The following is a 14,008-nucleotide window of genomic DNA, read 5'->3' on the forward strand; positions in this document are numbered from 1 at the left end:
GCCCCTTTCCCAAGTGGCATGGCGACTTACTACATTTGAGGCTGGGATGCTCCATCAGGCTTAGTTCCCTAGTGAGTGTGATCAGGATTTCCCTGTTCATTCACATGGACATGTAAGTGGGATTTTTGAGGGAGAAATAAGCATTTTTATTTTAATCTAGTGCAGTTAGGAAGTTTTTGTTTCTACAATATAATATAGTCTATCCTGGCTGATACAGGAACTAATCCTGAAAGTAGAATGCTTCCATTAAAAAAAAAAAAACACACACACACACACACAGAAAAACACTAAATTAAATGATATTGCACTGGCTTTGGAGACAGATGACGGGGCTGCCTAATATAATCCACATTCTGCTGTGGATAGAGATTTGGTAAACTTGCCTCCAATATTCAGAAGACAAATAATACACTTAATAAAGTTGTATCTCTAGGAAGTTTGGATGACAAAATGGTAGTAGTGTGTTTTGTTTACATATTAGCTGCATTTGACAAGGTATTTTAGAAAGAAGTGAACTCAGATGAGAAATTGCAGGATTGCAAATGGGAACAAAAGTCCAGAAATTCAGATTCTTGCAGGGTTGGAAGAGGCAACAACTTCTTATCCCCAACTAGTAAAAAGAGAAAGATTTTAAGTAACTAAGCTTAACTAAACAAAGAATACAGTCATTACATTAATTTTTAAACTTATAATTAAGTTAGGTTAAACTTCTAATAGTGTTTCTATGTGGAAATACCTTAACATGTATTTCGCATGCGTGAGTCAACTTATAGATATAGAATAAACTTGCTTAATTAGACCTGCTTTCTGGTTTAGCTAAACTTTTTCCAGCCCAGTGAAGCACCCCAACTTCTCTTTCAGGTAATTGTCAGCAACACAACAGTAAATATCAACATGAAGCCCATTATTATTGTAGATCACTCAATGATACCATTTCTTACTTCTTTTCAGTCGGGTCAAGTTTCTAAGCTTTCTAAATCCCCGTTTTCCAGCTAATGAAAAGAAAATAGGATTCCACAGAGTCTCCTGTCTACCTACTCTAGGACTTCTGTGAGGATCAAATGAGATCAGACACGGGAAAATGCTTCACAGACATTTGGTTAAAGTGTAAAATGTTTCCACCTGGCTATAAAGCAAGTATGTTTCTGAGCTGAAGAACCTGCAAAGAGGCTAGTCATCATTAGGGAGAGGAAGCTGGACATTGCTATGTGATGTCATTACCCAGCACCCACAGTGACCGTTTATGGGCTGGGCTGGACTGTGGACCGCATTTTGCGCCATGGGGTCTCAGCAGCTTTGGCTGCAATTTGGTGGGCTGTCACTCCAGGGTGGTGGCGGGGCCTGTGTGTCCCACTTGGGGGAAGCCAAGTGTTGCTTTGTGGGCACGGTGCGTTTCTCTGTAAATGGCCAGTGTGTGTCACAGCAGCTCTTGTGTTGAGCGTCTGCCCCCTGGTGGTCAGTGCGTGTCATAGTGACCAGTCAGATGGTTGGACACTTAGCATATTAGCCTTTTATATATATAGATTACCAGTGCATCCCCATCATGTCAACACAAGTAAGGAAGATAAAAGTGGACTCCAAATGTCATGTTTTTAAGTACAATGGAGTGTGGTGGGGCAAAAGTAGGTTTATAGTTGTATGTGAAACAGAGTTTACCCATGTATTATTTATTAATTGTATTATTTTCCATATGAGCAACTTTAAACTTACTTTTACCCCACCTTGTATTGTCAAATTAAATGGCAAATTGTTGTATTTATTATTATTGACCTTATAGCTGTGTTATAATGGACCTTTGATTAATGACAAAGGTGATATTACAGGTCAGAAAGGAGAGAAAGCCCATCCAGATGAAAAAATCTAAACTTGACCTTACCCCACATCACACATAAAAACAATGCAAGATGCATTATAAATCTAAGTGAAATAAAAATTTGTGAGATAATATAGAAAAATGACTTCATGACTTTGGGGAATAGAAAGTTTTCTAAAGCACTAACTATAAAGGAAGGTTGATAAATTTGAGTACATTGTAATTATGACTTATTTGTAAAAAAAGATACTACCAAAAGAGTGATAAAGCAAGCCACAATTTTTTATAACTTAAATTGTCAATCCATAATAACCAAGAGTTCAATCAAGTGACACTTGTAGGTATCCAATTCCATTTCAATCACAGAGCTCAAAGTTTGCAGGAAAGAGAGCCAACAATCTAACCTTTTCTAATCTCAAAAATGTATAATAAATTTGGAATATTCGTTCTTAAATACAAAAGTGAATTTATCAAATGAGCAATAAATGACATGTTGATATTTAATAGTATTATAAAGCAACTAGAGGCCCAGTGCACGAATTCATGCATGGTTGGGGTCCAACTGGCCTGCTCTGATGGGGGGGGAGAGGAAGGCCCGCAGGCGGATGGCCGGCCGGCCCTACCCCTGATGCGGGGGGGGGGGGGGCGATGGGTGCCAAGCCGGCCTGGGGGAAGGGCTGCGGAAGGTTGTGGGGGGCCGATCAGCTGTCACAGTGTGTGTCATAGTGACCTGTCGTTTCAATCATTCTGCAGTTCCAGTTGACTGGCTTTTATATATACAGATACTTTGCAAAGAACACAATCGTTATTAGATCTAATATGTTCAAATATTTAAAAAATAGTTTGTTTTCATTCATACGATACCAATCACATTTGTAAAACACTGGTTCTGTTAGACACAGAATTGAACCTGACTAAATTGAAAAGGAAGCATATTACAATGCAGTTAGCCATGTGGTTGTCATTTAGAGCCCTAGCTTAACTGAAATAATCATTAGACTAGTAAACAAACCTCAACAAAACCAGTGCACTACTTTATGTTAGTAGATGCATTAGCTTTATTGTAGCTGGTGGGCAAAGATAATTTGATGAAATTCCTGGAGGATGACACATTTCACAGTGAAATGTTTTCCCATCTTTTGCTTCATCTGGTATATATAGGAACAATTAGCAGCTTAAAAGTGGCCAGTTTAGGTCAATATAAACTATGAATACAAAATTTTAAAGTTAATATTTCAAAAATCTGTAATAGAGTCCAAAAAATATTAATGTGGCCTCAATCAAACGATTCTATGGTTTTCATATGTAACTACCAAAAATAATCATCTCAGGGGTAGAGTATTAGTCATTAAATTTTTTAAAAATGTAATTCTTTATGCTACAAGAAGCTTTTGGCAATGTTTTTCAGCGGGAAGTATATGGAAAAATCTCCATACTTTCCCTTCAATTATGTTGTGAACCTAAAACTGCTATTAAAAGTATACTCTTAAAATAAAAAATAAAAAAAGACAGCTAAAGAGCACTCCTTCTTTAGTGACATTCATTTCTTACAACCCATTGCCCGCAATGCACTCAAGTGGCCATACATAGCTGCATCTACAAAGCTACATCAGGGGTCAGGAAATGTAATTTTATTCTCAGCACTATGTGCATCCCAGAAAGAGAAGAGAAATTGCTGGGGATAATTAACAGTCTTCTATGCCAGCTAACAACTTTGGTCAAGTGACTTTTCAAAATATATACGTATATATATTCCTATTGATTTCAGAGAGGAAGGGAGAGGGAGAGAGATATAGAAACATCGGTGATGAGAGAGAATCATTGTTCAGCTGCCTCCTGCACCACCACCACCACCACCACCCCCGCCCCTGCCTACTGGGGATTGAGTCCACAACCTGGGCATGTGCCCCTGACGAATCGAACTTGGGACCCTTTAGTCTGCAGGCCAGTGCTCTATCCACCGAGCCAAATCAGCCAAGGATGGTCAACTGATTTTTATCTCTGCTTCCTCCATGCAAAAGAGACTCCTTGGATATAGCAGAGGTGCTAAGAAGAATGAATAAATGAGAAAATGAAAGCTAAAGTTCTTGCAATATAATGTTAGAATCTATTCAATCATTTTCATCTCATTTATATTACTGTTTTATACCTGATACTTAATTTATTTTAATGACCAGGTTATTATTTGGAAGAATTTCAAAGAAATATTTTTTTCAGATATTGGGAAACAGAAGATCTTTATCATATTCACAACCTATTTACTATTTGCCAAGCATCATACCAGGTATTGTACAATTCTCACAATTTTATGTAGAAGTATGACTATTGTAATCATTTAGAGATGAGCAAAGTCAGGCTTAGATACTCAGAACAGCTGAAGCTGAGGTCCAAAATGAAGGTTTTTTTTATAGGCTGTTGAAATCAAAGTCTAAACTGAAAAACATTTGGTCCTATTAGGAAAGACATGTCATAGATATTAAGATTTCATTGACAGAGAAAACAATGACTCAAAATATGATACATTAATTATGCCAAGGAATCTAAAGCCAATTGAATGTCTGAAATTAGTTAAAATTATTGAACACTAGAAAAAATGAGCCTAAAATTATATATTAGTCCAATGGAAAGATGATATTGAAGACTACTGATAGGGCCCCAGAATTGCTAACGTCTTTATAAAGAAGCAACACTCAGAATGTAGATATTTGAAAAATAAATAAGGTGCACTGTGACACATTTCAGCAGAGAACAGTGCAAGTAATTCAATGCTTCTTGCTCAATAAGCTATTGATTCTATCAAACTGTGCCTTTGCTCTTTTGTAAACAAACCTACAAGACAATACAACCTAAACTAATAATACAGAGCATGTAAAATGAAAATTGAAAGCCTGTTTTCTTCGTACACCCTTCCAAATCCTAATTCATAGAATTTATCACTGTTAAAATTTGACATGTATGCTCCCAGGCTGTATGTATGTATGTATGTATGTATGTATGAGTATAGAGATTTACTCATGGTCGATGTTTCTCTCTCATCGACGTTTCTAACTCTCTATCTCTCTCCCTTCCTCTCTGTAAAAAATCAATAAAATATATTAAAAATAAATAAATAAATAAAACGAAATTGAAATGTCACGTTTATAATGCAGGCAAGTTTCTGCTTCTCTATTTGTTTTACTAGTCTAATTGTCTATTTCAATGCCTATACTAGTCTGTTTTAGTTACGGTAGATTTTAATAAGGTTGATATCTGAAGGCAATTGTTTTCACAACATTTTGACTATTCTCTATATTTCAGATATTCTTAGAGATTTTCCTCTTCCATCTGAACTTTTCCATAAGCCCTTTTTCATATGAACAAATTTATCTACTTCCATAAATAACCCTTCTGATTTGGATTATATTTCATGTATTAATTTGGGAAAGATTGAAATTTTTTTGAAACATTAACTCTTCCCACTCATGCTAAATATGGTATGTCTAGTCAAGCTTTGTTTTATGTCTTTCAGTAAGATTACAGAATTCTTTATCATATGTTTGCTTAAAATGTACTCTTTTTTATGCTATGCTAATGGAAAAATTTCCACTTCCATTTCTAATGAGTTAGAAAAGTTACTGGTATTTGTATATTCATCTTGTATCCAGCCATTTTAATAAATTTTCTCAGTAGTTCTTGGAATTTTTCACTGGCATTTCTAATTTTTCACTGCGATGTCGGGTATTTTTCTCCTTTCTCAATATTTTCTTAATGCATGCCCTATAATATCCTAAACAAGGTCAGACTATGTAGTATTCATTTGCCACTTGGAGGAAAAGGCTACTCACCATTTCTGTGTTGAGGAATTTCTTGCCCAATAAATCAGGTAAGGCCTGCCTCTCACTATTGAGTGGAAAAAGCCAAATATTTTCCTTCCTACCCCCTTGAGCTTAAATGTGGGCACTTGAGGTAGACTGCTAATTAAATGTGCTCCATTAGAGAACTCTGAGATAATGAAGCAAAAATACAGGACCAATTAAGAATTTAACTTTTCACAATGGCCTAATATTTGCCCTCATGGGCTAACAGTGTCATGACACCATCCATAACTGGATTTAGGAAACTTCAATGCAAGTAATGGCTTCATTAACATCATAAGATTTTTGAGTTTCATCCACATTGTGGCATGTATTTCATTCCTTAAATTGTGAATAATATTTCATTGTACATATATACAATAGTTTTTTATCCATTCATCTATCAATGGAAACTTGGGTTGTTTCCATCATTCACTTATTGTGAAAAGTGCTGCTATAAACATGAATGTACATGTTGAAGTATGTGTTTTCAATTATGGGGGATATACATCTAGGAGTGGAATTGTGGAATCATATGGTAATTTTGTTTTTAACTTTTTCGGGAACCACCAAACTGTTTTCCACAGTAACTGGACTGTTTACTGCCAATAATGTGCAAGGTTTCCAATTTCTCAGCATCCTCATCAGCATTTGTTATAGTGCATCATTATTGTTGTTGTTATTATTGCCATGCTAGTGGGTGTGAAGTGGTACCTCATTGTGGTTTTAATTTGCATTTCCTTAATGACTAAAGATATTGAGCATCTCTTCATGTGCTCCTTGGCCATTTGTACATCTTCTTTGGAGAAATGTTAGTATAAGTTTTTGCCATTTAAAAAATTAGGTTGTTGTCTTTTTTGTTGTTGTTGAGTTGTAAGAGTTTATTATATACCCTGGATACTAGTCCCTTGTCAGATATGCCATTTACAAATATTCTTTCCTATTATGGTATTGTCTTTTCACTTTTTGATTATGCCCTTTGGTGCACAAAGGTTTTCATGTTACTGAAGTCTTCTTGATCTGTTTTTTTTGTTGTTGTTCTTGTGATTTTTATGTGATATCTAATAATCCATTGCCAAAGCCAAGGTTATGAAGATTTACTACTATGTTTTCTTCTAAGATTTTTTTGGTTTAGCTACTATACGTAGCTAATTAATAAATTTTTAGTTAATATTTATATATGGTATGAAGTAGGGGTCAAACTTCATTCTTTGCGTTTGATATCAAGTTGTCCCAATATCATTTGTTGAAGAGACATTTCTTTTCCCATTGAATGGTCTTGGCATCCTTGTCAAAACTCACTTAGTCAATGACCTCAAAGGTAGAGGGAACAAAAGACAAAATAGGACTACATCAAAATTTTAAAATTATGTTCATCAAAGAAGCTAATAACACAGTAAAAAGGCAACCCATAGAGTGTAAGAAAATATTTGCAAATCATATATCTAAACAAGGGTAAATATCAAAAATATATAATTAAAGAACTTGTATAACTCAACCACAAACAACCCAAAGGCAAAGGACTTGAATAGACATTTTTCAAAAGAAGATAAAAAGGCCAAGAAGTACATGAAAAGATGCACAATATCATTAATCATTAGAGAACTGCAACTCAAAGTCACAATGAAGTACCACCTGACATCCATTAGGATACATACTGTAAAAAACAAAACAGAAAATAACAAATGTTGACAAGGATGTGGAGAAATTGGAACCCTCGTGCACTGCTGGTGGGAATATAAAATGGTACAACCACTGTGGAAACTGTTTGGTGCTTCCTGAAAAATTAAAAATAGAATTACCATATGATCCAACAATTCCATGTCTGGCAATATACCCAATATAATTGAAATCAGGATCTAAAAAAGATATCTGTACACACATGCTCATATCAACATTAATCACAATAGCCAAAAGGTAGAAGCAACTGAATAAATGAATGGCGCTAGCCAATTTGGTTCAGTGGATAGAGCATCAGCCCACGGACTGAAGGGTACTGGGTTCAATTCAGCTCAAGGGCATCTACCTTGGTTGCAGGTTTGATCCCTGACCCTGGTCAGGGCCCCTGCGGGAGGCATCCAATCAATGTGTCTCTCTCACATCAGTGTTTCCTTCTCTCTGTCTTTTGTCCTCCCTTCTCTCTCTTCAAAATCAATGGAAAAATATACTCAGGTGAGGATTTTTAAAAAATTAAGATAAATGAATGGATAAGCAAAATATGGCACAGTAAGTTCTCACTTTGTATTGATAGGTTCTGTGACTGTAAGCGAAATGATGTGTAACAAAACCAATTTTACCATAGGCTAATTAATATACTATAAATGAGAGTTAAGCTCCTATGGCATCTCATCATTATATGAAATGTTGAATGAGACGTTATTTGAGGAACTGCTTTATATACATGTCATAAAATATCATCCACCTTTAAAAAGGAATGAAACTCTGACCAATGCTATATGAATGAATCTTGAGGACACTACGCTAAGTAAATTATGCCAGCCTTAAAATGACACATACTGTGTGATTTCACTTACAGGAGGTACTTAGGGTAGTGAAAATTGTAAAGACAGAAAGTAAAACGGTGGTTGCCAGGGTCTAGGGCAGTGATGGCGAACCTTTTGAGCTCGGCATGTCAGCATTTTGAAAAACCCTAACTTAACTCTGGTGCTGTGTCACATATAGAAATTTTTTGATATTTGCAACCATAGTAAAACAAAGACTTATATTTCTGATATTTATTTTATATATTTAAATGCCATTTAACAAAAATCAACCAAAAAAATGAGTTCGCGTGTCACCTCTGACACGCATGTCATAGGTTCGCCATCACTGGTCTAGGGAGAAGTGATAATGAGGAGTTTTTGTTTAATGCAGCGGTTCTCAACCTGTGGGTCGTGACCCCTTTGGCGGTTAAACGACCTTTTCACAGGGGTCGCCTAAGACCATCCTGCATATCAGATATTTACATTATGATTCATAACAGTAGCAACATTAAAGTTATGAAGTAGCAACGAAAATAATTTTATGGTTGGGTCACAACATAAGGAACTGTATTTAAAGGGCCAGAAGGTTGAGAACCACTGGTTTAATGGGTTTAGAGCAGCCGTGGGCAAACTAAGGCCCGCGGGCCGGATTCGGCCCGTTTGAAATGAATAAAACTAAAAAAAAAAAGACCGTACCCTTTTATGTAATGATGTTTACTTTGAATTTATATTAGTTTACACAAACACTCCATCCATGCTTTTGTTCCGGCCCTCTGGTCCAGTTTAAGAACCCATTGTGGCCCTCAAGTCAAAAAGTTTGCCCACCCCTGGTTTAGAGTTTCAACTTTGTAAGATGAAGAATGTATGTAACATTACTGATCTTAAAAATGGCAAGAATAGCTTTGGCTAGTGTGGCTCAGTGGTAGAGCATCAGCTCATGCACTGAAAGATTGCAGGTTTGATTCCTGGTCAAGAGCATGTACCTGGGTTGCAACCAGTCGATGCGTCTCTCTCACATCAATGTTTCTCTCTTTCTCTCTCTCTCTCCGTCCCCCTCCCTCCTTTCCATTCTCTCTAAAAATCAATGGGAAAAGTATATCCTCAGGTGAGGATTTAAAAAATGGTAAGGATGGTAAATTTTGTTCTGTGTACTTTGCCATAATTTTTTTTAACAGTCAGTACAGTAGTTACCTTTAGAGAAGTAGGAAGGGATTTGATGGGAAAAGGGCATACCCATTTACTGTTATTTTACCCCAGTAGTATAATTTTTATGGAATTTGGAGAGTTAGACAAAATCATAAATTTGAGCTATTGTATAAATTAATAAAAAGAGACTTGGAGAGCTTTGATAATATTCTCAAAATTAGTTAATTCATACGGAATAAGAAAATAAAATTAAGAGTTCAGATGGTCTAAGTCTGTTCTGAGGTTGTTTTCTGTCCAACTAGGGGTGGTTAGATCTGAGTTTAGCTTGAATATAACCTCAAAGCAGTAAAAAATCAGCCTTTGATTGAGATAAGAATACATCACTGGCCATTCTCATCTCTTCATTTACCTTTTCCCAGTTGCTGTGACAAAGATACTTCATTAAATGGAGAATAGGAAACAGAATTCACATTCAATTGTTTGCCTTTGGTGCCTAAATGTACTACCAGAGGATAAACAGATTTAATTCTGTATTTTGAATTTTGAAGCTATAGAATAAAACATCACAAATTCAATGCTGATTGTGTTTAGATGTTAAGTTGATTCTTGCTGCCAAATGACAAAACAAAATAGTGATGATCATTGAATTTGCATCAATGCAGTCTCTGTGCTTACTTATTCATGAGTGCTGCACTGATTCTCCCCAACTCATAAAAGGTTTATAAGAATACAAGAGGGAACATACTGAAAAGTTTTTAAATATTTAGTAATTAAATGGCAAGTTTTCAAATTATGCTGGAAAATTAAAGTCATCTTTCTTATTCACTGCAACAGACCTGCATTAGAATTTTGAAGTAGTTCATTGCTTAAAAGAGTTCAAAATCCCTGTTCACATGTTTAGAATCCCCTTCTCTTGTATGAGGATATGGAAAAAATTGAATATGTTTCTAGATATACCTAAAGCAAACCTTTGATAGAATCTCATTTCCTCTCATTTCTCATGCCAAGCTGATGTGTTTAGCCATTCTCCAACCTACTTATTGTGAGAAGCACCTGACCACTGAGATGACTGTTAACTCCTTGAAGACAGTTGCAGGTTTTAACTTCATTCTTTCTCAAACCGAGAGCTGTGGTGCTCAGTCTTGGCTGCAGGTAAGAACCAATTGTGAAGGTTAATTTACATGTCATTTTAACTGGACCATGGTGCCCAGATATTTTATTAAACATTATTTCTGGCTGTGTCTGTGAGGATGTTTCTAGTTGAGATTATCTTTTGATCAGTAGATTGAGTAACACAGCTTGTTCTCCCCAGTGTGGGTGGGCCTCATCCAATCTGTTGAAGGCCTGAATAAAATAAAAGGCTAAGAAAGAAATCATTCTCTCTGCCTATCTCAGAATTTGTACATTGGTCATCTCTTTCCTTCATACTTGGACTCAGACTGGAACGAACACCATTGGCTCTCCTGGTTTTTAGGCCTATGGAAAACACAAAAGAGAGGTTTGTAAGATATGAAGGGTATAATTAACAGGTCAAATGTATACCTCAAAACAGTTGTACAAGAAAAGAATAGAGGAGCATCATTATTTGAAGAGAAAATTGCTGCAAATCTGGAATGAAAGAGACTACCTGGGGCGGGCGGGGAGGCAGGGAAGAAAAGACACAATTTCAGATTGAAGGTATACCAAGTCCCCTCCTGGATAAATTAATGAGATGCAGAAGTAGATACATTATCATCAAAGTACAGAATACAGAAAGAAGAATTTAGAAGACACCAAAGAGGAAAAGACAGTACATTTATAATGGGAAAATTTCAACTGACTGACTGTAGACTTGTTATGTTGACTATCATAAGATAATAGAATAATAATTTTAAATATTGAGGAAAAATAACTCTCAGTCTATAAATCTACCCAGATGAATTATCTTCAAGATTAAGGGAAAAATAAAATCCCTTCTAAGCAAGCAAAGATTAAATTTATAACACTCAAGTCACTGAATTTTTGTAAAAGTATATATTTTAAAAAATTTAAGCCAGAGTAAGATATAGGCTTTAAGAATAATATGTGCAAACAATGTGAATAAATCGAATTAATATCTGATTATATAAAATAAAAGGAAAGGTAATAACTTGAAAAATAGGATGAAATTAAGAAACTGAATGAACATGGAAGAGGGAGGTGGTGTGGGCTTGCACATCAGAGTCCTTATATTTTAAAGAGGAGGAGATATTGACTAATTTTATATTTTCAGCCAAGTACAATCAGAAACTTGCAAATCAGTAAAGAAAAAAGTGAGTAAAGAAAACTCAATCAACTAAATAAATAAATTCGCAAGCAAAGTAGGAGGAAGAACAAATAAAACACAGAAAGTAGAAAACAATACAATATGGTTGAAATGAATCCAAGTATATGAGTAATCATGATAAATGAAATGGATTATACTGCTTTTTTGAAATACAAGACTGTCAAACAGGATTTCAAAACACAAACTAGCGCTCTCTCTGCTTCCTGCTGCTGCGTCGGCGAGGTGGGGGAGCCGAGCTAGCTCAAATAAAGACTCTTATGCTTTTGCATCGGAAAAAAACAAACAAACAAACAAACAAAAAAACACAAACTAGCTATATGTTGTATTTAAAGAACTCATCTAAAATATATGACACTAAAGGATGAGGACTTGAGGTTATTACTATGACCCCATTTGTACCGAGGCTGGAGGCCATGGAAAACTCTACTCTTACAACCTGCTGGACCTGTAGACAAATGATGATTCATGCATAATGACTCTGTTATTATAAAAAGATTTGTTCTCCAGTCTTCCAAGTTTAACATATTTTAAAGAGAAGTATTATTAATTCTTCAGTATTTGAAGAAATGACTGTGGACAAAGGGTGCCTTTTGGGTTTTCACGTGCCAACTGGAAAAGGTGCCAAATTTCATTTACTACTTGCACCCTTCTGCAGTCTAATTAAAATGTGCAAGCTCATACTAGCTCAGTCCTAATGAACAAGAGCTGCAGTGCAATCAGAAATCACTGCTGCACTAAGCATAATTACCAATCACTCCTCGGAGGAGACCATAAAGCTACAAAAAGATTTTATGTTAGCAGTCTTAAATAGGGTAACTAAAGACGATACTGTCCATTCATTCACTGATGCTAAAATATTAAAATTTTCCTGCTATCCTATATTATTACACTTTTAGAGTTGTTATTTTGATCTAATATAAATATAATACTTAGTATTAGGTATTAAATAGTGTGTTTGAAAGACTGATATTCTGCTTTGGGTTTACTAAAATACTAAGCTGAGCAATTACTTATTATCTTTCTCTTGATAAGATGCAGATAGAAGACAGATGCACACTCATTTCTCAGGGCAAGATTGTGAATGTTATCCACACTTAAAAATAATATTACATATGACTAAAAAAGATGAATGGAACAGAATGCAATCCATAAGTAAAGTTCAATAGATATAGGAATTTGGTATGTGATGAAGGTGGCATTAGAGGGGAAAAGACAGATTCTTCAAATAAATAATGTTTAAACAACTTACACCAAAATAAATTCTTCACAAAGCAAAATTTGATATTAAAAAAATTATTCCTTAAAGTACTAGAAGAAAACATAGATTATTAAATATATAATCTTGGATTAGGGATGGCCTTTCTTAGTATGGTGTAAAACCAGGATTACATAAAGGAAAAGAATAAATAAATTTGACTACATAAAAATTAGTATCATTTCCATGAAAACTATATATAGTAAAGTTAAAAACAACATACTGGGAAAAACATTTGAATATAAACTACAAAGTGCTGTATTAAAATCTACATTGGGTTTCTACAGTTCACTAGGAAAAGATGCACACCACCAATAGAATATGGCAAATATATAAAAGATAGTAAGAGTAAAAATAAATGCTCACCCAGCACATAGTTTAAAAGATAAAAGTAGCATAAGCAATGAGATACTATTTCTACTTATAATTTTTTTAAATATTTTTTATTATATTTCAGAGAGGAAGAGAGAGAGAGAGAGAGAGAGAGAGAGAGAGAGAGAGAGAGAGAGAGAGAAACAACAATGATGAGAGAGAATCATTGATCAGCTGCCTCCTGCACACCCCACACTGGGGATCGAGCTCATAATTCGGGCATGTGTCCTGACCGGGAACATGGAAACAACTCAATCCTCCTTCGACAGGTGACTGAATAAACATATTATGGTATATCCAAACAATGGAATACTCTCAGTTACAAAAAGAACTGAACTTTGATACATGCAACAATATGGATAAATCTCAATATAATTAGGCTGAGTCAAAGACATCAAACAAATATAAAATTATAAAAATTCACATTAATCTGTAGTTACAGAAAAGAGATTAGATGGCCTCACAGTTGCATTTCGAGGCTTATCAGAGTGTATGCTTTATATGTGTGCCGTGTATTGCATGTCAAATCGTAATTCAATAGCACTGTAAAAATAACCATTCTCTCTGTGTTCCTACAGCTTTGATTTAGAGTCTGAGCTTTGGAGTTGGAAGGCCTTGGATGGAGTCCCTTTTGTATCGTGTATTAGCTGTGTGACTTTAGGGAAGTTAAAATCAGTTTTCATCATCGATAAAATGAATGTAACAAAAGTGCCTATTTCAAAATATTGTTCAGAGGATTGAATCTGTAATAATGCAACACTTGACTCACTGCCTATCAACAGGTAAGTGCTAAAAAAATGC

The sequence above is a fragment of the Myotis lucifugus genome, unplaced genomic scaffold (genome assembly GCF_000147115.1).
Source record: "Myotis lucifugus unplaced genomic scaffold, Myoluc2.0 scaffold_23, whole genome shotgun sequence".
Taxonomy (NCBI): Eukaryota; Metazoa; Chordata; class Mammalia; order Chiroptera; family Vespertilionidae; genus Myotis; species Myotis lucifugus.